Raw genomic sequence first — 26,770 nt, 5'->3', positions numbered from 1 at the left:
AAACTGTAATAGGTAGTGAGAAGTGAAATCAAAAATTTACGCCCTTAGAAAGCCTGAAGGCGGTGCTTGGTTTTCGGGGCCCCGTACGCGGCTAGGCTCCCAAAAAGTCCCACATATGTGGTATTCCCGTACTCAGGAGAAGCAGCAGAATTTATTTTGGGGTGCCATTTCACATATGCCCATAGCATGTGTGAGCAATATATCATTTAGTGACAACTTTGTGTAAAAAAAAAAAAAAATTTTTTTTTTTGTCATTATTCAATCGCTTGAGGCAAAAAAATAAAATATTCAATGGGCTCAACATGCCACTTATCAATTTCCTTAGGGGGTCTACTTTCCAAAATGGGGTCATTTGGGGGGGTTTTGTACTGCCCTGCCATTTTAGCACCTCAAGAAATGAGATAGGCAGTCGTAAACTAAAAGCTGCGTAAATTCCAGAAAACGTACCTTAGTTTGTAGATGTGACAACTTTTGCGCAAACCAATAAATATACAGTTATTGACTTTTTTTTTACCAAAGACATGTGGCTAAATACATTTTGGCCTAAATGTATGACTAAAATTGAGTTTATTGGATTTTTCTAATAACAAAAAGTAGAAAATATCATTTTTTTTCAAAATTTGCGGTCTTTTTACGTTTATATCGCAAAAAATAAAAATCGCAGAGGCAATCAAATACCATCAAAAGAAAGCTCTATTTGTGGGAAGAAAAGGACGCAAATTTTGTTTGGGTACAACATTGCATGACCGCGCAATTACCAGTTAAAGCAGCGCAGTGCCAAATTGTAAAAAGACCTCTGGTCATTGACCAGCAAAATGGTCCGGTCTGAAAGTGGTTAAATGGGCTGTAATGCTTTTCTGAAAACTGCAAAACACACAGGTGTGAACTAATACAGTTTCCAGGACTTCATTTCTTGTTTTTTTTTCCCAATATATATCTATATGGAATTGAACTTTACAGAGGCCTATAGTATTAGTCAAATGTATTTCTTTGTTTTTTAATGTGCTTTTAGTGTATTTTTTTATTACTTTCAATTGACGGTCCACCTTTTGCACAAGATTATTAAATGCACAACATTGAGCTCATGATCTTTTTTGCAGTGAAGCTTGCAGAGCATTACACCTACTGTCAGTGCAATGTGGGTGTGATGCACAATCTGCTGCAAGGTGACCCCCTGTCTTTTCCTGCTGGAGGAAGAACAGACTAAAATACAGGAGAGGGAGAGAGGGAACATTGGCACTGTGCATTGTTTCTGTTTACAATCCTGGGCTGCATGAATGGATATATGGATGGAGCCATGATAAATTTAAAAATCTATCAGATTTCTGCAAGGAAAAGTACCCTGTGATTCAAGCGAGTTGGAGGTGGTTTGAGGGTGGGGCTTTTGGGAATGTGACCATGCTGTTGCACCTTAAATATGGGTGTAACATGAAACCTAGTCACATGCATGGACTTGGCCTTTAAGTTGCTTTTTCATAAAACAAAATTAAGAGCATGGCTTGGGCATGGTGCCATAAGCAGCCTGGATCTTGAGCACCCGCTGAACAACAGCTTATCTACACAGACTACATTGATTAGCTGGACTCATAAATGATTTCAAAAAGTGGAAGTCCAGAGGCATTTGCAAATCCTCCAAAGAAGGATAATCTACACAGCTAGCCCTTACCGACTCTGCACACCCAGGATTGTGCTGACAATAATGTGGTAGGAAACCTTTACATATAGTTGTGCTCATAAGTTTACACACCCTGACAGAATTTATGATTTATTGGCCATTTTTCAAAGAATATGAATAACACAAACACTTTTCTTTCACTCATGGTTAGTGTTTAGCTGAAGCCATTTATTTATCAACTGTGTTTACTCTTTTTAAATCCTAATCACAACATAAACTACTCAAATTACCCTGATAAAAAGTTTACCCTGGTGATTTTGGACTGATAAACATGTACACAAGTTGAGTGACTACTAAAGGTAACCATCCTCATCTGTGATCTGTTTGCTTGTAATTAATGTGTGTGTATAAAAGGTCAATGAGTTTCTGGATCCCCGACAGACCCTTGCATATCATCCAGTGCTGCACTTTTTCTGGATTCTGAGTCATGGGGAAAGCAAAAGAATTGTCAAAGGATCTGCAGGAAAAGGTAGTTGACCTGTATAAAACAGGAAAGGGATATAAAGATATCCAGGGAATTGAGCCAATCAGCAGTTTTAAAATTCTAATCAAGAAGTGGAAAATGAGGTCCTGTTGAAACCAAACCACGGTCAGGTAGACCAACTAAAATTTCAGCCACAACTGCCAGGAAAATTGTTTGGGATGCAAAGTAAAAACCAACTAATAACTTCAGGTGAAATACTGGACTCTCTGAAAACATTCCGTGCGACTGTTTCAAGATGCACAATAAGGAGGCACTTGAAGAAAGATGGGCTGCATGGTCGAGTCTGCAGAAGAAAGCCATTACTACGCAAATGCCACAAAATATCCAGCTTACAATATGCCAAACAGCACATAGACAAGCCTCAAACCTTCTGGCACAAAGTCATTTGGAGTGATGAGACCAAAATTGAGCTTTGTGGCCACAGCAATAAATGCTATGTTTGGAGAGGAGTCAACAAGGCCTATGATGGAAGTTACACCATTCCTACTGTGAAACACAGAGGTGGATCGCTGATGTTTTGAGGATGTGTGAGCTACAAAGGCACAGGAAATGTGGTCTAAATTGTTGGTAAGATGAATGCAGTATGTTATCAAATACTGGAGGAACATTTGCATTGATCAGCCAGGAAGCTGTGCATGGGACGTACTTGGACATTCCAACATGGCAATGATCCAAAACACAAGGCCAAGTCAACCTGTCATTGGCTACAGCAGAATAAAGGGAAGGTTCTGGCCTGGCCATCTCAGTCTTCTGACCTCAATATCATTGAGCCACTCTGGGGAGATCTCAAACGTGCAATTCATGCAAGACAACCCAAGAATTTACAGGAACTGGAGGCTTTTTTCCCAAGCTGAATGGGCAGCTTTACCATCTGAGAAGATAAAGAGGTTCATCAACAAAAGACTTCAAGCTGTCATTGATGTTAAAGGGGGCAATACACGGTATTAACAACTGGGGTATGTAAACTTTTGATCAGGGTCATTTGGGTAGCTTCTGTTGTCATTATGATTTAACCACTTCAGCCCGGGACGAATTTACCCCCTTCCTAACCAGAGCACTTTTTGCGATTCGGCACTGCGTCGCTTTAACCACTTAAGCCCCGGACCAATTGTCAGCCTAAGGACCAGAGGTCTTTTTACAATTTCGCACTGCACTGCTTTGACTGGTAATTGCGCGATCATGCAATGTTGTACCCAAACGATATTTGTGTCCTTTTCTTCCCACAAATAGAGCTTTCTTTTGATGGTATTTGATTGCCTCTGCGATATTTATTTTTTACGATATAAAAGGAAAAAGACTGGAAAAAAAAAAAAAAAAAAAAAAGATATTTTCTATAGAGGTCGACCGATATGGGTTTTTCTCTGGCCGATGCCGATATTTAGAAATCATGGCGGCCGATAGCCGATATATGAAGGTCGATTTTTTTGAGCCGATATGTTAGGCCGATTTTATTTTATTTATTTATTTTTAATCCCCCTTGATCTAACACACCTTTCCCACTGGGGCGTTTTTTAAGGCGCTTTTGGGCTAAAAATAGCGCCTGCAAAATGGCTCCCCTGCAGTCTGCGCTGGCAGGATCTTAAAAAAAAAAAAAAGTCCTGCAAGCAGCACGTTTGGAGTGGTGTACACCGCTCCTCCACCACTCCTGCCCATTGATATGAATGGGCACCACTGCCGAAGCGCATGCAATGCGATTTGGCAGCGGTGCTTCATGGGTGCATTTAACCTCTTCCTTAGCCGCTAGCTGGGTTATATGTGTCCCACTAGCAGCCAAATAGCACCGCTAAAATGATGGTAAAGAGCCGCTAAAACTTGCGTTTTACCATCAACGCCTGCCCGCTCCAGTGTGAAAGCAGTCTTCATAAGTGATACAGAAAATTTCTTACATTTAAACATTTATTAAACAAAACAAACCTCCAATCAGTTTACTTGTAGGTATGATTTAGATAAAAAAAAAAAAAAAAAACTATATATTAAATAAAAACAGGTAGTCAAAACTTTTGGACAAAAAAAAAAAAAATGGGCTAACTTTACTGTTTTTATTTTATTTTTATTTTTTAAATGGTGTATTTTTTTCCCAAAAAAATGCATTTGAAAGACCTCTGTGCAAATGCCATGTCACATAAAATATTGCAACAACCGCTATTTTATTCCCTAGGATCTCTGCTAAAAAATATATATCATTTTTGGGGGGTCTAAGTGATTTTCTGGCAGAAAATACAGGATTTTTACTTGTAAGCAACAAGTGTCAGAAAAGATTTAGTCTTTAAATGGTTAAACTGAGAACTTCTACACAGAGATGACTTCATTCATTCAGAAGTGTAAACATTGTATCATTTAGTTCTTTTCTTGGCAGTCTGCCCAGAGAGGAGGAAAGGGTTGCTATGACGACTCAGCAACTCACACTGACTTCTATACAGAAGTAATTTCAAAGTCCCGCTGTAGTTCTAAATCGGCTTTTTATCAGCACAATCGGCCGATGCCGATTATTTAAAAAACGGCAAATATCGGCCGATATATCGGCTGGCCGATATATCGGTCGACCTCTAATTTTCTACTTTTTGTTATAAGAAAAATTGAATAAACTAAATTTTAGTCATACATTTAGGCCAAAATGTATTCAGCCACATGTCTTTATTAAAAAAAATGGCAATAAGCGTATATTTATTGTTTTGCGCAAAAGTTTTTGCGTCTACAAACTAGAGTACATTTTCTGGAATTTACACAGCTTTTAACTTATGACTGCCTATCTAATTTCTTGAGGTGCTAAAATGGCAGGGCAGTACAACCCCCCCCCCCAATGACCCCATTTTGGAAAGTAGACACCCCAAGGAAATTGCTGAGGGGCATGTTGAGCCCATTGAATATTTTTTTTTGTCCCAAGTGATTGAATGACACAAAAAAAAAAAGTTTACAAAAAGTTGTCACTAAATGATATATTGCTCACACATGCCATAGTTATATGTGGAATTGCACCCCACAATATATTCTGCTGCTTCTCCTGAGTATGGGGATACCACATATGTGGGACTTTTTGGGAGCCTAGCCATGTACGGCACCCCGAAAACCAATCACTGCCTTCAGGATTTCTAAGGGTGCAAATTTTTGATTTCACTCCTCACTACCTATCACAGTTTCGAAGGCCATAAAATGCCAAAATAGCACAAACCCCTCCCCCCCAAATGACCCCATTTTGGAAAGTAGACACCCCAAGCTATTTACTGAGAGGCATGTTGAGTCCATTAAATATTTTATATTTTGCCACAAGTTGCAGGAATATTAAACATTTATTTTATTTTTTTTGCACAAAGTTGTCACTAAATGATATATTGCTCACACATGCTATGGGCATAAGTGAAATTGCACCCCAAAATAAATTCTGCTGCTTTTCCCGAGTACGGGGATACCACATGTGAGGGACTTTTTGGGAGCCTAGCCGCGTACAGGACCCCGAAAAACCAAGCACTGCCTTCAGGATTTAAATATAAAACGCTACCAAAAAAAACTGTTAGCGATCGTAGGGATCAGGCCTGACTCTGCGAACGCTGCAGTTATGTGTTTTGTAAGTGACAGTGATCGATCGATACTGCACTTGGGTGGGCTGGGCGGAGGGGCAAAACGCAGGTGCCAGCAGGTATCTGGGCTTATCCCGCTAACAATGCGTTTTTCTGGAACCATAAACTGCTGGGGACGCTAGTATAGATCTGATCAGATCAGATATTGACCTGTTCAGATTCTATACCACTACGGAAGGTGTATGCTTTGCATGTGGATGTTAGCGGTACTGGCACTAACCTAGCGCTGCCTGGGGCGACGCAGACCCTGACCCTAAAACCTAATTGATATCACCCACCGGGGGTTAAACCTTTATTGGGTAATAAATGGTGGGTGCCATGATGCTATAAAAAGCAAACTAACTAACCAGAGTCACCCGTAACACTTATACGGTGATCACTGGTGAAAGGGTTAACTCTAGGGGCAATCAGGGGGTTAAAATATTTATTAGATAGTATATGGGGTACCTAACGCTATAAAAACCTGGCTGTGAACCTAAAAAAATAACTAGCTACCTAGCGGCACCAGTGACACTAATGCAGCGATCAGAAAAACGATCGCTTAGTGACACTGGCAAAAGGGGGTGAAAGGGTTAACTAGGGGCAATCAGGGGGTTAAAACCTTTATTAGGTAGTATATGGGGGTCCCGGACACTATATAAAAACCTGATGGGGAACCTAAATAACTAACTGGCTATCCAGCGTCACCAGTGACACTTATACGGTGATCGCTGGTGAAAGGGTTAACTCTAGGGGCAATCAGGGGGTTAAAACCTTTATTGGGTAGTATATGGGGGTACCTAATGCTATAGAAACCTGGCCGTGAACCTAAAAAAATAACTATCTACCTAGCGGCACCAGTGACGCTAATGCAGCGATCAGAAAAACGGTTGCTTAGTGACACTGGCAAAAGGGGGTGAAAGGGTTAACTCTAGGGGCAATCAGGGGGTTAAACCTTTATTAGGTGGGGTAGGGGGCTACCCTGGACCTAACACTAACTGCCCTGACACTTTTTACTGTCACAACTGACACTAAATGCAGTGATCAGTAAATAAATGATCACTGAAATCAGTGACACTGTGACTGGGTGGGGGATCGGGGGTTGATTTGTGTGCCTATGTTTACCTACGTGTCAGTGTAGTGATTGGTGCACTTACTATGTGTTCTCCTCACAGTCCGGTCAAAAAGACCGCCCCGAGGAGAATGACATCACTTCTTCCCTGCCTGTATTTACACTACACAGGCGGGGGAAGCTTCACATTCACCAGGAGCGATCGAGAGGGTATGGCCAGAAACCAACGGCCATCCCCTAATCCCGGATCGCTCCTGAAGCGAAATAGACCGCCGCAGCCAGCGGGAGGGGGTCCAATCGAAACCCCCCCACCCGCTGGAAGGCAAGCACGTACATGTACGTGCTTGTACCTGTCGGTGCCATTGTGCCGACGTACATTTACATGCGGCGGTCCTTAAGTGGTTAACTGACAATTGCGCAGTCATGCAACATGGCTCCCAAAAACAATTGACGTCCTTTTTTTCCCACAAATAGAGCTTTCTTTTGATGGTATTTGATCACCCCATGCGGTTTTTATTTTTTGCACTATAAACAAAAAAAGCGACGATTTTGAAAAAAACTCTATTTTTTGCTATAATAAATATCTCCCAAAAATATATAAGAAAAAAAATGTTTTCCTCAGTTTAGGACAATACGTATTCTTCTACATATTTTTGGTAAAAAAAATCTCAATAAGCGATTGATTGGTTTGCGCAAAAGTTATAGCGTTTACCAAATACGGGATAGTTTTATGGCATTTTCTATTTTTATACAGCAATCTGTGCTATACAAATGCACTGATTCCTGTGTAAATTACACTGGCAGTAAAGGGGTTAACCACTAGGTGTCAATGTAGGGGCATGTTTCTAACTGTGGGGGGGGACGTGGCTGTGTGTGACATGTCACTGATCTCTGCTCCGATCACAGGGATCAGAGATCAGTGACACCATCACTAGGCAGAAAGGGGAGATGCTTGTTTACATTAGCATCTCCCCGTTCTTCCTCCCCGTGAGGCGATCATGGGTATCCCCACAGCGGTTGAGTCCGCGGGACCCGCGACCCGACTAACGGGATTCTGCATGTACGAGCCATTCTGCCGACGTATATCTGCATGACGCGGTCGGCAAGCGGTTAAAAAGAGTAAACACAGTTGAATGATAATGGCTTCAGCCAAACACTTACCATGAGTGAAAGAGAGGTTTTGGTGTTATCACTCATATTCTCTGAAAAATGGCCAAGAAATCATAAATTCTGCCGGGGTATGCAACCTTATGAGCACAACTGTATACCCAGGCCAGTTACTAACCTCAGGTGATACACAGAGATGAAGCAAATACTCCAACATAAGTTGTACCTGATCAGGTGCAGCCATTTCTTCTGTAGCATACAAATCAAAGGAATTTTTTCTCCACTCCCACAGCAGGGGAGGGGGATATCCTGTTAGACTGTGTGGACAGCTCACTTGGGAATGATGCACAACTGCGGCTTTTAGTCACAGAGTGTTTGCTGGAGCTCCCTCCCCCATTACCTTTTTAACTCTTGGTGTCGGGAATCTCTGCCAGAAGTGACTTATGCAGAGAGCAGAGGAATAAAGCAGAGAGAAATCACACTAAGTGGTTTGGATAGAGACATGTTTACAGTATAGAATAATGTGCTTTGTTCATATTCATGTCAGGAAGACATCTTGAGGAGGCACTGGAATTTCTATGTTTATTCAAAAGATCGAATACCAGAAGCTTTCAATTAAGCTCACTAGCTTAGTGGGGCAGCTCTTAAAGCAAATAAGTGTAAATACCTGTCTTTGACAGGTATCTGCACCCCCCTCCCCCCGGAAAGGTGCCAATTGTGACACCGGAAGGGGGAGGGTTCCGATCAGCGGAAGTTCCACTTTAGGGTGGAACCCCGCTTTAAGGGATTATACTGGGACTTCATGTGAAGTAGCCTATAGTACCCATTGTTATACTTTTAAAAATTGTAGTATAATGTTCAAAAAGTGTAAACTGATGTGTAATTCAGGAGAAACAAAGTTTTCTATCTCTGTATTAATTTTTTTCTATATGAAAAAACAGTTTAAAGCTGAACTTTAAAGCTACATTACAGTTAGGTTGAAAAAAGACACAAGTCCAAGTTCGACCAAAAAGAAAAAAAAAAAATACAATCCCATATGCACAATCCTTCACCCACAGTTGATTCAGAGGTAGGTGAAAAACCACAGGCATAGCATGCTCTAATTTGCTACAGCAGGGGAAAAAAAATCCTTCCTGATCTCTCGAGGCAATCGCATTTTCCCTGGATCAACTTTACCTATAACTGTTAGTACCCAGTTATACTATCTACATTTAGGAAAAAATCCAGGCCCTTTTTAAAGCAATCTACTGAGTTTGCCATAACCACCTCTGGAGGGAGTCCATTCCACATTTACACAGCTCTTACTGTGAAGAAACCATCAATGACAAACAGTTCGAAGATCCGTTAGTGGTGCGAAAGAAAATAACCTGGAAAGCATTCAGAGATGTTGATTATTTCCATTTTCTTGACAACTACAGAGTGCCAAACTCACATTTTAGCTGCTTAACAAATTTCTTACAGCATACACGCTGTTTTACTGTAGGTAACACTGGACAACAAAGATTTTGCTTCCTTAACTTTTTTGGTGTATCTTATAGATTTTTGTCTGCTAGTGATGAAAATAACCTATAATTTAACCTGTCGCCATTTTATAGAAATCTTTTTTTGCAATAACTTTTGGTTATGGTGCACATGAAACATGAAAATATGGAGCTGCTGTTAACCACTTCAGCCCCGGAAGAATTTACCCCCTTCCTGACCAGAGCACTTTTTGTGATTCGGGACTATGTCGCTTTAACTGACAATTGCGTGGCCATGCGACATTGCACTCAAACATCTTTTTTTTCCCACAAATAGAGCTTTCTTTTGGTGGTATTTGATCACTTCTGCAGTTTTTATTTTTTGCGCTATGAACAAAAAAAGAGCCACAGTTTTGAAAAAAATTCAATCTATTTTAAATTTTGTTATAAAAAATATCCCCCAAAAATATATATAAAAAAAAAAAAACGCTTTTTTCGTCAGTTTAGGCCAATATGTATTCTTCTACATATTTTTGGTAAAAAAAAAAATCGCAATAAGTGTATATTGATTGGTTTTTGCTAAAGTTATAGCATCTACAAAATAGGGAATAGCTTTATGGCATTTTTATTATGATTTTTTTTTTTTTTACTAGTAATGGCGGCATTCTGCGTTTTTTTTTTTTTTTTTAACGGGACTGCGACATTATGGCAGACATGTCGGACAATTTTGACACATTTTTGGGACCAATTACATTTTTACAGAGATCAGTGCTACAAAAATGCATTGATTACTGTAAAAATGTCACTGGCAGTGAGGGGGTTAACCACTAGGGAGCGATCAGATCCCGGTTCTCCTTGTGCCCCGAGCAATCGCAGGAGTCTGGTGGTGATTGCGACTGCCAAGTGGGCAAATCTAGAAACGGCATAACATGAAGGTGATTCGCGCAGCCGAGCCATGTTGCCGCAGTACAACTGCAGTGGCTGGTCGGCAAGCAGTTAATGCATTCTACAAGCCCACTAGCCTTGCTTTGCTGCAGCTTGGCATTGCATGCTATTTTATATATAAATTGCAGTGCTAGAAGTGAATGACTCAAGTAATGTCACTTAAATGAGCAAATATATATATAAAAAAATAAAAAGTCCCAAAAAGAAATTATTAAATTAGTGCCTTGTTGATTAGTAGGAATCCTATCGGAACCCAGTGACACCTCACACACTCAGATTCTGCTTACCAGGCAGCCAGTGACCTTCTGTTAGAGTGGTCAATCTGCGCTTGTGTGTATTCCAGCTCACCAGCATAGATAATCAAACGGTCACTCTCCAGCGTGTGACAACATCCAGTATGTAGTAGGACCACAAGATGGATGTCCGGGTAAACTACAAATACTCCAGACAGGTTCAGATATAAAAAGCAAAGATTGCCAAAGATAGTGCAATACTGCTTAAAATAACTATTGATTTAAAGCTATGATTCACTCACACATTTCCTGATTAATACAGGCATGTAATGGCATTGCAGAAGCCAACAAACCACGATTCCAGAAAACAAAATGACCGATCCTCGACTGCGCATGCGTAGTGGTGTGCGTATGTCCGCCCGTCCGGCTTTTGTCACAACTGACCTCATCAGGGGCACGCACGCCCACCTCACCACGCACTTGATATAGACACCACCCTGGGAGAAGGATTGTGGTGATTGGTTACAGTCTTCAGTCACAGCCACTTAACCTGATAATTAATCGGAAATTTCCAGTAAGCTGCTCTCATATATTACTTTATCACTGCTGGCATCTTGTGTATGCCAATTAAAGAAGAACTTCTTTCTTTGGTGAGGCACTTTTACAAATTAAAGATGTCACAGGAAGAGGGGTGGTTCTTACACAAGAGAAAGTTAAGAAAATCCACTTCCTCGGGAGCCTAAATTTCCTCAAAATGCAGAACACCAATGTTTTACCCAGGCTTCATCCTGGGTCCAGCCCTTCCTTTTAGCATAAGGCTTGTCCCACAAATGACATCTGTTAGTTCTTTTTCTTGTTAACAGATATCCCAGACCTGTGAGTTCAATCGGTGGCTTCAAAGAGAGTAGAAAACGATACTCTCTCACAGCTTTCTTATCTTAAATCAACCACATTCTGTTCAAAGACAGTAATTTTAGCAGAATGACAAAGGAAATGTGTTGCACTGCTAAAAACTCAATCAATACATGTGCATATACAAGTGTGACACCATCCAAGATTTCTTCTCCTAATAACATCATAAATCAACCTATGTTGTGTGTATATATTTAAAAGTGCAAGAAAATAGTCCTAAAAATCACTTTCACCTCAAAAAACGAAAGTGACTCCATCAAAGTCCTCCTGCTAGCGAGTGATCCCAGTGCGGTAAGCCTTTTTTATATGTGCATCACCACACACACATGATTCAGGGTGGACCCTGTATCTTCAAACATTGACCTATAGATTATAACAGGCCAATGAGCACTTTTCCCCTTCCTGGGGCTTAAATAAAAGCCTCTGAATGGTCCCAGGTCTCCCTCTCTCTTCCACTGTTCATAAGGTATTTGTGCCTTTAACCCTTTTGCTGCCAGGTCCATATGGACCTACAGCACTGCTTCCAGCTGGCCAGCTTTCCCTCCCCGCCTCCTGCCAGTTGCAGCTACTGCTCAGGAGGGGATCATGTCAGAATGGAGAGTAGGAAGGCCGGTAAAAATATCTTTACCAGCCACCTTCCTTTCCTAGATGAACATAGCGATCGTTACCAAGTGTTCCTATATTCAGTCATCACTGTGGCATAGTAAAAAGTGTTTACTATGCCCCAGTTTATGAATGAATATGAGCCCCTATGCAGAGATTTCAATGCATTAATTTATGTTGCAGCTGAGCCTGCAGAAAAAGGGATTGAACTCTTTCTTATCGTACATCACAGGATACAGAGCCATAGTAGTTACTATATGGGTTATAGGCCACCTTCAGGTGATGGACACTGGCATGCTCTAAATGAAAAGGTGCACTCCCTATATAACCTCTCCCACTGATGGGAGTACCTCAGTTTTGTCGCCAGTGTCCAAGGTGTTGGTCTTGGGTGAAGATGTGCTGTGCTGAGCTCCTCTGGAGCAATCCTTGCTGGGACATTAAGATGAAAAAACACAAACCTTTACAGCCCCTTTTAATCATTGAGAGACTAGTTTAAACAGATGTTCAAGGTTATCCTGTTCAGCAGGCCCAGGAGGCAGCTTTATATTTGAAATAGTTACTATGAGAGATTCTATACTTCAGGCCTTGCATCCTTTGCTAAGCGCCTTGTAAGATGTTCCTGGCTAGTCTTCCTTTTTTCAGTGAAACAGCTATTTACATTTCTTATATACATCCAAAGAAATTCTAGTTGGAAAGCACCCCTTTTTGCCATTTAACAAAAGAAGTATTTTCGTTTTAAAGCTCCTTCTCCTGTGCTAGAGGCATCGGCCTCCAGGCAGTTTCATCGGCTTTCACCATCAGGTTCAATCGAAGAGGGGAGATTCTTCTGCAGTTCTCAAGGATCTGGCAGGAAGAGTTCCCGTCTCCTTGTTTTCTTGGATTAAACGTTTCTAAGGATCCAGAGAAAAAGAAAAAAGTGATCATGGGGGTCCCCATGTAAGAACAGAGGTTAGGGTTTGATTCAAACCTCTTTTTTTTTTCAATCCGAATTGACATTCCGGTCCAGCTACTGCACCTCGAGTGTTTACAAAGGTTCTGGCCTCTCTTCTAGCCAGATTAAGTGCCCAAGGTATAATGATTATGGTTTACCTAGTCGATCTGTTCTTGATAGACCAGTCAGTAGCCCGCTTAGACCAAAGTATGGTCACCACATTCAACTACCTGTAATATCTAGGTCGGATTCTCAACCTAGGAGAAATCTTCTTTAAAACCATGAAGAAGGCTAAAATACTTGGGTCCGATCATAGGTACACCCAGAATAGGGTATTCTTACTCCAGGCAAAGATCAGCACCATAAAGGAACTGATTTAGGTGGTCAAAGCAAGATGAATTTCTTCTATTCAACTTTGCACAAGGTTGTTGGGAAAGATGGTGGCTTCATTCATGGCCGTTCCTTATGCTCAGTTTCTTTCGAGACTGCTGTAAAACAGTATCCTATTGGCTTGGAACAAGGGGTTCAAGCTCTACATTCCCAATGTGTCTGTCTCCAAAGCCTACGGCCACATCACCCTGATAGCACCCCATCTCGCCTGATCTTGGAGGCTAAGCAGGGTCGAGCCTGGTTAGTACCCGGATGAGAGACCACCTGGAGATACCAGGTGCTGTAGGCTGGGTGCTCTGGAGCCTCAGTTTATGGTTAATATCCAAAAATCTATTATTTTAATTACCTAAGAATAGGTAACATATTTCAACTTTTTTGTTTAGGTTGGGGAACAGTCCTGGAAGAGGCAACTGTCCCAAGAGAAGTGGCCCAGATCAGAAATGGCCTTGCCCATTAACATTTTAGAAATTCAGGCAGAGCTCTTGGTCCTGAGGGCCTGACGTACAGTTTACGGTATTGTCCTGTCAGGATTCAGTCCAACAATGCCACAGCAATGGCCTATATTAATCACCAAGGGGGCACAAGAAGTTGTGCGGCCCAGAGAAAGGTGAATCATATCCTATCTTGGGCAGAAAACAATGAACTTTGCCTATCGGCAGTCTTGATTCTAGGAATAGAAAATTGTCAGACGGACCACTTGAGTCGCCAGCAGTTGTTCCCGGGAGAATGGTTCCTTCACCCCGATATCTTCCTGTCAAAAGTGGGGATCCCAGACATAGATCTGTTTGCGTCCAGGTTCAACAAAGAAATCGACAACTTTGTTTTAAGAACAAAGGATCCGCTAGCATGCGGAACAGATGCCTTGCTATTCCCGTGGTATTGGTTCTCACTGATTTATGCATTGGCTCCTATTCTGCCTGCGTCCACAACTTCTTCACAGGATCAAGCAGGATGGGAGGTTGTTGATTCTTGTGGCCCCCAGTGGGGCCCAGGAAATCTTGGTATGCAGAGATCTTAAAGATGGCAGTAAGGGACCTACCATCACAGCCAGACCTTCTCTCGCCAATGTCCGATGTTCCATCCTACTTTACAAACGCTAAATTTAACAGTCTGGCTATTGAGACCAATGCTCTGAAGAAGCGTGGGCTGTTAGGTTCAGTAGTTTCTAACTTGGTTAATGCAAGGGAGCTGGCCATAATTTTATTTTATGGAGTCTGGGAAACATGTCTCCTGGTGTGAAACCAGGAGTTGCACCCCAGGAAATGGGTCAAGGGTAGAATCCTTGACTTTCTGCAGATGGGGTGAAAAATGAGGCTGGCCTTGAGTGTTTTCTAATGACAGGTCTACTTATCGTTATTATTTCAGTGACCACTTGCTTTGCATTCTTTGGGTCGTAACTTTATTCAGGGGGTAACACGGCTTAATCTCCGTAACCCCTGAACCCTTGGGAATTGAATTTAGTTTTGTTGGCATTACAAAACAGCCTTTTTTTGGGTTGATATCACATATTCCCTTGGTCCTTGGCAAGGAAACAATTTTTTCTGGTAACCATATATGCTGCAAGAAGGGTATCAGAATTGACTGCTCTTTCTTGTAAAGAGCCATATTTTTATTGTTCACAAGGATAAGTTAGTATTGCGTCCGCATCCTAACATTGTCCCAAAGGTAATATCAGGTTTTCATCTAAACCAGGATATTGTTCTATCTTCATTTTTCCAGAACCCTGTTCCTTGGACGAAAGATCACTACATTCTATTGATGTGGTGAGAGCAGTCAGTCTAGTTAAAGGTGACTGCTCATATTCGGAAAACTGATATTTTGTCTTGTCTGAAGGTCCTAAAAGAGGACAGGCAGCATCGAAATCTTCTATTTCTTAATGGATTTGACAAGTAATCGTTCAAGCTTATGGTTTAAAGAGGTAGTTCTACCCTCTCAAATCAAAGCGCACTCCTCTAGGGCTGTTAGTGCTTTGTAGGCAGTGCATCACCAAGCCTCCATGGCTCAATTCTGCAAGACCGCAACTTGGTCTTCAATCCATACATTTACCAGATTCTATCTGGTGGATGTAAAAAGACATGAGGATGTCGCCTTTGGGTGCAGTGTACTGCAGGCAGCAGTATAAAACCTTTGATCTCATGGTGCCCGACTTTGGGTGTGTCTCCCTCCCCTTACTTGGCATTGCTCTGAGACATCCCACATAGTAATTACTATGGCTCTCTGTCCCGTGATGTACGATTAAAGAAAATAGGATTTTTATAACAGCTTACCTGTAAAATACATCGCGGGACACAGAGGTCCCGCCCCTCTTTCTAGTATACACGTGTATTGCTTTTCTACAAAACTGAGATACTCCCTGTATTGGGAGGGGGTTATATAGGGAGGCAAATTCCTGCTTGGGGTGTCCAGCACATGAAGGTGGGCTATAACCCACATAGTAATTACTATGGCTCTGTGTCCCGTTATGTACTTCAAAAGAAAAGGATTTTACAGCTGTTATAAAATCCTATTTCTTTATCGTACATCATAGGACACAGAGTCTCAAGTAATTACTTGGTGGGTTATAGGCCTACCTTCAGGTGTTGACACTGGTCTAACCAATACAGGAAGTTGACTCCTCTATATAACCCCTCCTCCTTCCAGGAGCACTCAGTTTTTTTCGCCAGTGTCTAAGGTGTTGGTCACGAGTGAAGATGTGCTCTGCGGTGCTCCAGGAGGGATCCATGCTGGATTTAAAGAAACCTCCACAATCAGATCCATCCTAGCCACTGATTCCATAGGATGGTACCTGGACCTCGATGCAAGAACAAGGTTTTGCCTGTAATGCTTCTCTTTGAGAGCTGGACCCTAGGAACCAGGACTCTTTTTGGTCTTGCTACATTTCCTAAAGTTGTCCTGAGGGGTGCTATACAAGGCCCAAAGGAGTGGAACCCCTTTTAAAAGGGCCCCAGTCTTTGAGCGTGTTTAAACGCAGCCCGCCGTGATGGATGAAAGTTGGATCTGTAGGTTAAATCAGCAGTATCCTGCAGCGAGGACAAGGTAAGGGAAGAAGCTTTGCTTTTTCCTTCAATATACCTTATATGCCTTATAAATGTCTCCTCTATAAGGAGTAACTTACACTACCTATGATGCGTCTTAGTGCAGCTCTGTCTCAGAACATGTGTGGTCCCAGCGGCAGAGGGGGTTCTTACATAGATCTTGTGGGATTTGGTAAAAAGTACAGCAGTTGCTAATACAGAGATGTGTGTTAAACTTCTATATGGGAGGTGGCTGATTGGTTGACGCAGCTGCTTTAGCTGCATGGTTTAATTACAACCCAGTACTTCCACCTAGTAACATTGGGAAACACCCTATGCTTCTGTGGTTTTAAAAAAAACTATAAATCTGCTGACAGAATCCCCCCCTCCCCCCTTGTAGAGGTGTATAGTACGTTCACCTTACTTTGTGTTGGCCATTTGGGCCCCTTCCAAAGAGACTCGCAAAGCTCTATCCTATGGAAGAAAGATTCACTAAAAGATGGAAAGTTCCAGCAGTTGACGCTGCGATTTCCAATATGAAAAAATATATATATTTTTTTTTACCCAGTGGACAATGCTTAAAGATCCAACATATAAGAAGTTGGAAGGTCTGTTAAAATCCCTTTTTTCTTAGCAGGTACTGTTGCTCAGCCTGCAATTGTAGCTATAGGCATCTGTCAGTCCTTAAAGCGGGAGTCCACCGGGACTCCGCGTTTTTTTTTTTTTTTAAAAGCCAGCAGCTACAAATACTGCAGCTGCTGACTTTTAAAATAGTGACACTTACCTGTCCAGCGCGCCCGCGATGTCGGCACCCGAAGCCGATCGCTAGGTCGTCTGTCGGGTCCTGCCGCCGCCATCTTGGGTATGGGAATCAGGAAATGGAGCCTTTCGGCTTCATTTCCCGGTTCCCTACTGCGCATGCGCGAGCCGCGCGGCGCAATCCGGACGGTCCCCGCTGCCTCTGGGAGCTGTGCGTTTCCCAGCAGGCAGCGGGGCACTTGCGCAAAGGGGCGGGCAGTTGCGGAAAGTGGCGTAATCTACGCCCCTTTCCGCAGACAGCTATCCCGGAAGTGGGTGCAGTTACCTGGATTATCCAGGTAACTGCACCCCCCTCCCCCCTGAAAGGTGCCAATTGTGGTGCCGGAGGGGGGGGGGGGGGATTCCGATGAGCGGAGGTCCATTTTAGGGTGGACCTCCGCTTTAAAGGACCAGTTCACAGATGTTCTCAGATAAGCTCCCTGCACAACAAGTACAGGAACTGGCCGAGCTACCTAAAGCATTATGCTTTGCTGTAGACGCTATGAAGGATTCTATTCACCAGGCATCACGCCTTGCGTTTGTACTTGTACATATGCGAAGGACCCTTTGGTTAAAGGGTTGGTCAGCTGAGACGCCTTGTAAGAACCTTCTAAGTAGTTTCCCCTTTAAGGGAGAACGATTATTTGACGATAGTTTGGATAAATACATTCAAACAATTTCCAGCGGAAATAGTACTCTTTTGCCAGTCAAAAGAAAATATAAGCATCTTTCATTTAAACTGTTCGGCCTCTGCCATCAGACCACGCATAAAGGAAGACCTGGGGCTACAAGTCTGCAAAGCAGAATACAAGACCTCCTTATGAAGAGGCATCTCCCCTCACCAAGGTGGGAGGGAAAGACTTCTGATGTACTCAGTAGTCTGGCAAAGGGAGATTCAGGACAAATGGACTCTCTTCACAGTGTCTAGGATACAAGCTAGAGCTTTGAGAGTTTCCACCATCTCGTTTTCTGAGATGAAACGTTCCCAAGGATCCAGGGAAAAGGCAATCCCTGTTGCAAGCATTAGACCGATTATTGGCTCAAGGGGTGATCAGACAGATTCCCAAACAAGAGCAAGGTTTGAGGTTTTACTTAAGCCTAATTACGGTGCCAAAGCCAAATGGGGATATCAGACCAAGTCTAGATCTACATAATCTAAATCGGTTCCTGAAAATCCGCTCCATTTGCATGGAGTCAATCAAGTCAGTCGTTTCCATTCTGCAAGGAGAAAAACTTCTGGTGTCCATCGACATCAGAGATGCATAGCTGCTTGTCCATATATTTCCTCCTCACCAGAGGTTTCTGCGGTTCAAAGTGGGGGGGGGGGGGGGGGGGGTCTTATTGATCCCATATCTCACTGTAAAGAGGGCCTGTCATGCCATATTCCTATTACAAGGGATGTTTACATTCCTTGTAATAGGAATAAAAGTGATCAAAAAATTGGGGGCGTGGCTTGACCTCGGTGGAAGATGGCAGCATAACTCCTCAGCTCCTGCCGACTGAGAGAACCATCAGCCTTTAACGGAGGATTTCTACCCTCGTTCCATCACGCAAATCATGGGAACTTCATCCCGAAGCTCTTCGGCCTCCCGCTCGAGGTCTCCAAGGGAGAATACCGGGCGCCTGAGCCAAAACATACCCGATATGTTCCGGAGCCAAGCTGGCAATATGGCGGCGCCACGAGGAGCGGCACAAGCTACGGGCCTGTCGCACAACGCTCGCCGGCGGACCCCCCCGGCCGAAGATGGCATTGTTCTCACTCCTCAGCAACAACCTAGCCTACAAGACCTCCGATCGGTGGCCACCAATATCAAAGAAACCCTTACTGCGGCCCTCACAGCGGCAATCTCGGACCTACGAGTAGATATCCAAGCTATCTCGGGCAGAGTGCAGGAAGTTGAAAACGTATTGGAGACCCATTCTACAGTGATCCGGCGTTCCTGTCAGACCATCGATACGCATACCCTGCAATTGAGAGATCTTAATCGCCACATCGAGGACTTGGATAACCGTGGAAGGCGTCACAACCTCCGCATCCGCGGTTTGCCCGAATCCATCGAAGCGGAACACCTGCTATTAGAGGTAACGACCCTATTCAACAATTTATTAGACAGACCTGTCGCCACCCCGATAGGCATGGAGCGGATTCACCGCGCTCTACGCCCCAGGGGGAAAGAAACAGACCCACCACGGGATGTCATATGCTGTGTAATTGATTACCAGTTGAAAGAAGCTATCCTGAGAAAAGCCCGGGAGGCGGAACCCCTGTTGTACAATGGTGCAAACATTCACCTCTTCCAGGACCTGTCGAACATTACGCTGCAACGGCGTAGAGAACTGCGCCCAATTCTGGAAGTTCTACGGGCCAAGGGAATACCCTATCGCTGGAAGTTTCCCTTCGGATTATCCGCTTCGGCACACGGTCGGTCTGCTCTCCTTCGTGTTCCGGAGGATCTTCGTCACTTCTGTGAAACCTTGGAGATACCGTTGACGGCGGTGCCCGATTGGTATGCGGACTTCAGACCGACCATACTCAGAAAAGCCGCTCCACGCGATGACACCATGGACACTCAGGATTCCCGCTTTCGGAGGAGACGCTCCCCCTCGGACCCACAAGCTCAACCCATGGCTTCTGGTCTAACGCACGGACCCAGCCCGACGAAAGCACCGCAGTCCAGGAGAGCATGTCGTGATCGTTGAGGATCTGCTTCGAACCAACCAAGCGGACAGTTAAGTAGCGGGTCAGGTTGCTGTTTTCAGATCCCTTCGGATGTCGATTGGACCTTGATTGTAACATCTAACTTTCGTATCTTTTTCTGGTGTCCCCTTTTTTTTTTTTTTTGTGGTTGCTTGTTGTTTTCTTTCCTCCAGTATATTTGTTACTCTTATCTGGTCACTCCATTGGCTCGACCGGTCCGCACCATCTAACGAACGGTTTGAAGAGGGCCACTTTTAATAGGCCCTGGCTCCCACCTTTTTTTTTTTTTTTTTTTTTTCTTTCCTTTCATCTGCCTCGGTTACCTATTCCCATTTTTGGCCTCCTCCCTTATAACATATGTGTTTTTTTTTCTAATGTACTTTCTCTCCAGTCGGCCAGCTTAGACCTGTTACTGTTATTGTTATTGTTCTAAATTTTAGCTTATCTCCACTGTCTCAAACCAACCCCCACGCAGTGGCCCGATAGTTTTTACCTTCTTACAGCTGTTCTGTTCTTATTCCTCCACTGCATCGCTTTTGGTATATATATATATTTCTTGTTTTATTTTTTGGAATCAGTTTCTCGGTCTCCTCAGATTAGCAAGCTGGTTCTTGCTAATTTCCAATTTCCCACCCCAGATCTAACCTACGCATCAGCACAAGTTGGGTTATCTTACTCCTCTTTTTGTTCATTACCATCCGATTCCCACCCTACCTTACCCTCCCTTGCCACCCCCTTCCCCTACCCCAGAGTTATACCTTATAAGTTATACCTTATTACTCTCTCCGCTCTCGCGGGTGACTACTCATAGGCCCTGAGCCTGAAGGCCGCTCAGCTCGCTTCCTTCTCTTTCCATTAGCCCTTACTCCAGTGTACCAACTGACTTAGGCCGCGTACACACGCGCGGACTGTTCGCCCAACTTTGTCCGTCAAACAGTTTCAGCAAACAGTCCGCTCAAAATTAGCATGGACGGACATGGCCACACACGACGAACGAACAGTTTGCTGAAACCGTGCGCGATGACGTGAACGGCACGTACGACGGGACGAAAAATACGACGTCCTATACACTGTATTATAACTTTCGGCGTGTAAATCCTTTCTGAGCATGCGCGGAACTTAGTTTGACGAACAAGCCTACACACGAGCGGACTGTTCGCTGAAACAAGGTTTCAGCGGACAGTTTTTCGGAAATTCCGAAAAACCTTGTCCGTCAAACTGTCCGCTGAAACTGTCCGCTGAAAGCCCACACACGAGCGGACTGTCCGCCCAAACACTGTTCAGCGGACAAAGTTGGGCGAACAGTCCGCCCGTGTGTACGCGGCCTAAAGCTCAGACATAGCCGCATTTCTTTTCTTCTCTCACTAAACAATACCATGTCAAAACCCCATAGTCGGCCCACTAATGGGCTTATAACTTTAGTATCCCTAAATGTTAGAGGTCTCAACATACCAGAAAAACGGTCTCAAGTCTTACTTGAATTATATAGATGCAAAGCTGATATTGCTTTCCTCCAGGAGACGCATTTTAAAACGGGTTCCTCTCCGAAATTCTCAAACTTCCGCTTCCCTACCTCTTTGCATGCCACTAATCACTCTGCCAAGACCAAGGGAGTCTCCATTTTAATTGCAAAACATTGCCCGTTCCAAATACAGGATACTTGTGTAGATGAAGATGCTCGCTACCTTTTTGTTAAAGGCACGCTCTACGGCAAACCTATCACCCTAGCCAATATCTATGCCCCTAACCATGGCCAGGTCCCGTTTTTTTAATGCGGCTCTCAGGGAACTTATCACATTTCAGGAGGGTATGCTAATTCTCGGAGGGGACTTTAATGTCCCCCTAAATCCTTCTCTTGACACTTCGAATATTACATCCTCCATACCATATAGAGCACTTAGGACAATCAAGGACCGATTACAAGATCTAGCGTTACATGATTCCTGGAGAACGTTGAATCCCAATGTTAAGGACTATACGTACTATTCAACCCCATGTAATAAGTATTCTAGATTGGACCATATCTTCATTTCACAAGATGATCTTCCATCTCTACATTCCGCTTCCATTCACCCCATGTATTTATCTGATCACAACCCAGTATCTCTGACCATAGATATCGCACAGGCCCCCACCAGATCCTCTATTTGGAGGCTTGACCCGTCTTTACTCACAGATGAAACTATTACGGCCACCATATCTAACCGATTAAAATTATTTTTTCAAGAAAACGCTTCTCCAGACATGTCCCCCTTGATGCTTTGGGAAGCCCATAAGTGCACGATACGAGGAGATCTGATTGCAATCTCGGCCAGACGGAAAAAGGAAAGGATCGCACTCATTTCCAAATTGTCCCAACGCATACAGCTCTTGGAAAGAGCTCACAAACACTCTCAGGCTTTAGCGACACTCCCAGCTTTACTCCAAGCCCGGAAAGAGCTCTTAGAGGCCCTAAATAAACAAATACGTCGAAACTATTCCCTCGCGCAAAAAACCTTTTATGAATACGGAAATAAGGCTGGAAAACTTCTGGCAAGAGCCCTCAAACGGAAGAAAGCCGCTATGACCATACATTCGATCACTGATCCCCAAGGACGGAAATTGACGGCTAGTGACCACATAGCGCAACAATTTGTGACGTATTACTCCCAGTTATATAACCTACGTCCCGCTGATCCTCCCACGAGTGACGGTTCCCGGCTTCAGATGATCAATGACTTTCTTTCCATTTACAGCCCCGACCCTTTGTCGGAATTAGATGCAGCTGACTTGGAAAGACCCTTGTCACCCTCAGAACTGGATATGGTACTTAACCACTTGCCGACCGCCGCACGACGATGTACGTCGACAGAATGGCACGGGCAGGCATATGGGCGTACCTGTACGTCCCTGCCTTCCCGCGGGTGGGGGGCCCGATCGGGCCCCCCCCCGGTGCCTGCGGCGGTCGGTATTCGTTCGGGAGTGATCCGGGATGAGGGGGCGGCCATTCATTCATGGCCACCCCCTCGCGATTGCTCCCGACGAATGGAAATCCTTCCTGACATCACTTCCTCTCCTGTAATGTAAACACAGGAGAGAAAGTGATGTAATCTCTCCTCCGTGTCGGTATTTTTCGTTCCAACACCGAGGAGAGAGGATCGGTGAGTTGCACCAACACGACACTTCACAGTAGAACATGCCAGGCACACTCACACCCCCCCTTTACCCCCCGATCACCCCCCCCAATTACCCCTGCCCCCCCCAGTCACAGTGACACCAATGCATTTTTTTTTTTTTTTTTGCATTGGTGTCATTTGTGACTGTAATAACTGTTAGGGCAGTTAGGGTTAGCCCCCTTTAGTTCTAATGTACCCCCCTAACCCCCCCAATAAAGGTTTAACCCCGTGATCACCCCCCGTCGCCAGTGTCACTAAGGCTGGGTTCACATTGCAGCGGTTTATGAGAACGGATGTGATTCGCACCGCACTGCAGTGCAAATCACATCCGATCTCTGCGATTCGAGTTCAGCCATTCGCCGCAAATTCGCACGGGACCCTTTTTTTGGTCCGCAGCAGAATCGGATCGCATGGGTGTTCACACCATGCGATCCGAGTTTGCAGATCGCACTGCGATATGCGAACTGATCTGGGGGTGTCATTAACATTTCACTGACACTCCCAGCAGTTCGCATAGGGCAGTGTGAACTGCCGCCGGGAGGCATGCGATGCGGGAACCCGCCGCGGATTCGTGGCGTTCCCGCATCGCTCCAGTGTGAACCCAGCCTAATAAGCGATCGTTTTTCTGATCGCTGTATTAGTGTCACAGGTGACGCTAGTTAGGCAGGTAGGTATTTAGGTTCGCCGCAGCTTTTTATAGCGCCAGGGACCCCCATATACTACCGCATAAAGCCCCCTGATTGCCCCCTAGTTAACCCTTTCACCAGTGATCACCATATAACTGTTACAGGTGACGCTGGTTGGTTAGTTATTTTTTTATAGTTTCAGGGCACCCGCCATTTATTACCTAATAAAGGTTTAACCCCCTGATCACCTGGCGGGTGTCATTTGTGACTGTAATAACTGTTAGGGCAGTTAGGGTTAGCCCCCTTTAGTTCTAAGGTACCCCCCTAACCCCCCCAATAAAGGTTTAACCCCGTGATCACCCCCCGTCGCCAGTGTCACTAAGGCTGGGTTCACATTGCAGCGGTTTATGAGAACGGATGTGATTCGCACCGCACTGCAGTGCAAATCACATCCGATCTCTGTGCGATTCGAGTTCAGCCATACAGATAGTATGGCTGAATTCGCGTTGCACCCGCCGCAAACTCGCACGGGACCCTTTTTTTGGTCCGCAGCAGAATCGGATCGCATGGGTGTTCACACCATGCGATCCGAGTTTGCAGATCGCACTGCGATATGCGAACTGATCTGGGGGTGTCATTAACATTTCACTGACACTCCCAGCAGTTCGCATAGGGCAGTGTGAACTGCCGCCGGGAGGCATGCGATGCGGGAACCCGCCGCGGATTCGTGGCGTTCCCGCATCGCTCCAGTGTGAACCCAGCCTAATAAGCGATCGTTTTTCTGATCGCTGTATTAGTGTCACAGGTGACGCTAGTTAGGCAGGTAGGTATTTAGGTTCGCCGCAGCTTTTTATAGCGCCAGGGACCCCCATATACTACCGCATAAAGCCCCCTGATTGCCCCCTAGTTAACCCTTTCACCAGTGATCACCATATAACTGTTACAGGTGACGCTGGTTGGTTAGTTATTTTTTTATAGTTTCAGGGCACCCGCCATTTATTACCTAGTCTCACTAGTGTACCCCTAAATTTAGGGGTGTCTACTTTCCAAAATGGGGTCATTTGGGGGGGGGGTTTGTGCCATCTTGGCATTTTATGGCCTTCAAAACTGTAACGCCCTTAGAAAGCCTGAAGGCGGTGCTTGGTTTTCGGGGCCCCGTACGCGGCTAGGCTCCCAAAAAGTCCCACATATGTGGTATCCCCGTACTCAGGAGAAGCAGCAGAATTTATTTTGGGGTGTCATTTCACATATGCCCATGGCATGCGTGAGCAATATATCATTTAGTGACAACTTTGTGAAAAAAAAAAAAAAGTTTGTAATTTTCCCGCAACTTGTGGCAAAATATAAAATATTCCATGGACTCAACATGCCTCTCAGCAAATAGCTTGGGATGTCTACTTTCTAAAATGGGGTCATTTGTGGGGGTTTTGTGCCATCTTGGCATTTTATGGCCTTCAAAACTGTAATGGGTAGTGAGAAGTGAAATCAAAAATTTACGCCCTTAGAAAGCCTGAAGGCGGTGCTTGGTTTTCGGGGCCCCGTACGCGGTTAGGCTCCCAAAAAGTCCCACATATGTGCTATCCCCGTACTCAGGAGAAGCAGCAGAATTTATTTTGGGGTGTCATTTCACATATGCCCATAGCATGTGTGAGCAATATATCATTTAGTGACAACTTTGTGTAAAAAAAAAAAAAAAAGATTTTTTTTTTGTCATTATTCAATCACTTGAGGCAAAAAAATAAAATATTCAATGGGCTCAACATGCCACTTATCAATTTCCTTAGGGGGTCTACTTTCCAAAATGGGGTCATTTGGGGGGGTTTTGTACTGCCCTGCCATTTTAGCACCTCAAGAAATGAGATAGGCAGTCGTAAACTAAAAGCTGCGTAAATTCCAGAAAACGTACCTTAGTTTGTAGATGTGACAACTTTTGCGCAAACCAATAAATATACAGTTATTGACTTTTTTTTTACCAAAAACATGTGGCTGAATACATTTTGGCCTAAATGTATGACTAAAATTGAGTTTATTGGATTTTTCTAATAACAAAAAGTAGAAAATATCATTTTTTTTCAAAATTTGCGGTCTTTTTACGTTTATATCGCAAAAAATAAAAATCGCAGAGTCAGTCAAATACCTTTAAAAGAAAGCTCCATTTGTGGGAAGAAAAGGACGCAAATTTCGTTTGGGTACAACATTGCATGACCGCGCAATTACCAGTTAAAGCAGCGCAGTGCCAAAGTGTAAAAAGACCTCTGGTCATTTACCAGCAAAATGGTCCGGTCTGAAAGTGGTTAAACAAATGAAACCTGGGAAAAGCCCGGGCCCAGACGGGTTAACGTCGGGATACTATAAGACGTTCATTGATCCTCTCAAGCCGCATTTTCTGACCGCCTTTAATTCCTTAGCGTCTGGCGATAACCCTCCTAGAGACCTGCTAACTGCTCACATAGCCGTGATTCCTAAACCAAATAAGGACACATCACTTGTGATGAATTATAGGCTAATTTCCCTCCTAAACGTTGATCTTAAGATCTTCGCAAAGATATTAGCCAACCGTCTCTTGCCTCTCCTGCCCAACCTGGTTTCTTTAGACCAGGTTGGTTTTGTACCGGGCAGAGAGGCAAGAGACAATACGATCAAAGCTATCAACATTCACCACTGGTTATCGTCCTCCCGTCAACAAGGTTTTTTCCTTTCCCTTGATGCGGAGAAGGCGTTTGACAGGGTGGCCTGGGACTATATGTCAGCAGTTCTCAAACGGATAGGATTACAGGAACGCATGCTTCATTTTATCTTAGCCCTGTACTCGTCCCCAACAGCTAGAGTCCGAGTTAATGGCCACCTGTCGGGCGCCTTCTCTGTATCAAATGGAACTCGCCAGGGGTGCCCCCTCTCCCCCTTGATATTTGTGCTAACCCTGGAACCATTGCTCAATCGGCTACGAGCTAACCCAGACATCAAAGGAGTTACAATATCTGATTCTATCTACAAGTTAGCCGCTTTTGCGGACGACATTCTCCTATTTTTGACAGATCCTCATATATCCCTACCTAATGTACTCGCGGATTTCGCTACTTTCAACACCCTATCTAATCTTCAAATTAATTTAT

The 26,770-nt window shown here is 44.0% G+C and overlaps 1 protein-coding gene and 1 pseudogene across 11 annotated transcripts in view; both read left to right on the top strand.

The window, feature by feature from the left end:
- Positions 1 to 26,770, top strand: part of MTA1 (metastasis associated 1) — a 635,520-nt gene that overhangs the window by 412,585 nt on the left and 196,165 nt on the right. The gene's annotated exons all lie outside the window — the stretch shown is intronic.
- LOC143948044 (5S ribosomal RNA) lies at positions 13,537 to 13,655 on the top strand (annotated as a pseudogene).

The sequence above is a fragment of the Lithobates pipiens genome, unplaced genomic scaffold (assembly GCF_037356315.1).
Source record: "Lithobates pipiens isolate NorthernLeopardFrog02 unplaced genomic scaffold, aLitPip1_a1.2 Scaffold_30, whole genome shotgun sequence".
Classification (NCBI taxonomy): Eukaryota; Metazoa; Chordata; class Amphibia; order Anura; family Ranidae; genus Lithobates; species Lithobates pipiens.
Note: the sequence above shows the minus strand (reverse complement) of the source record. Positions and strands in the feature narration are given on the sequence as shown.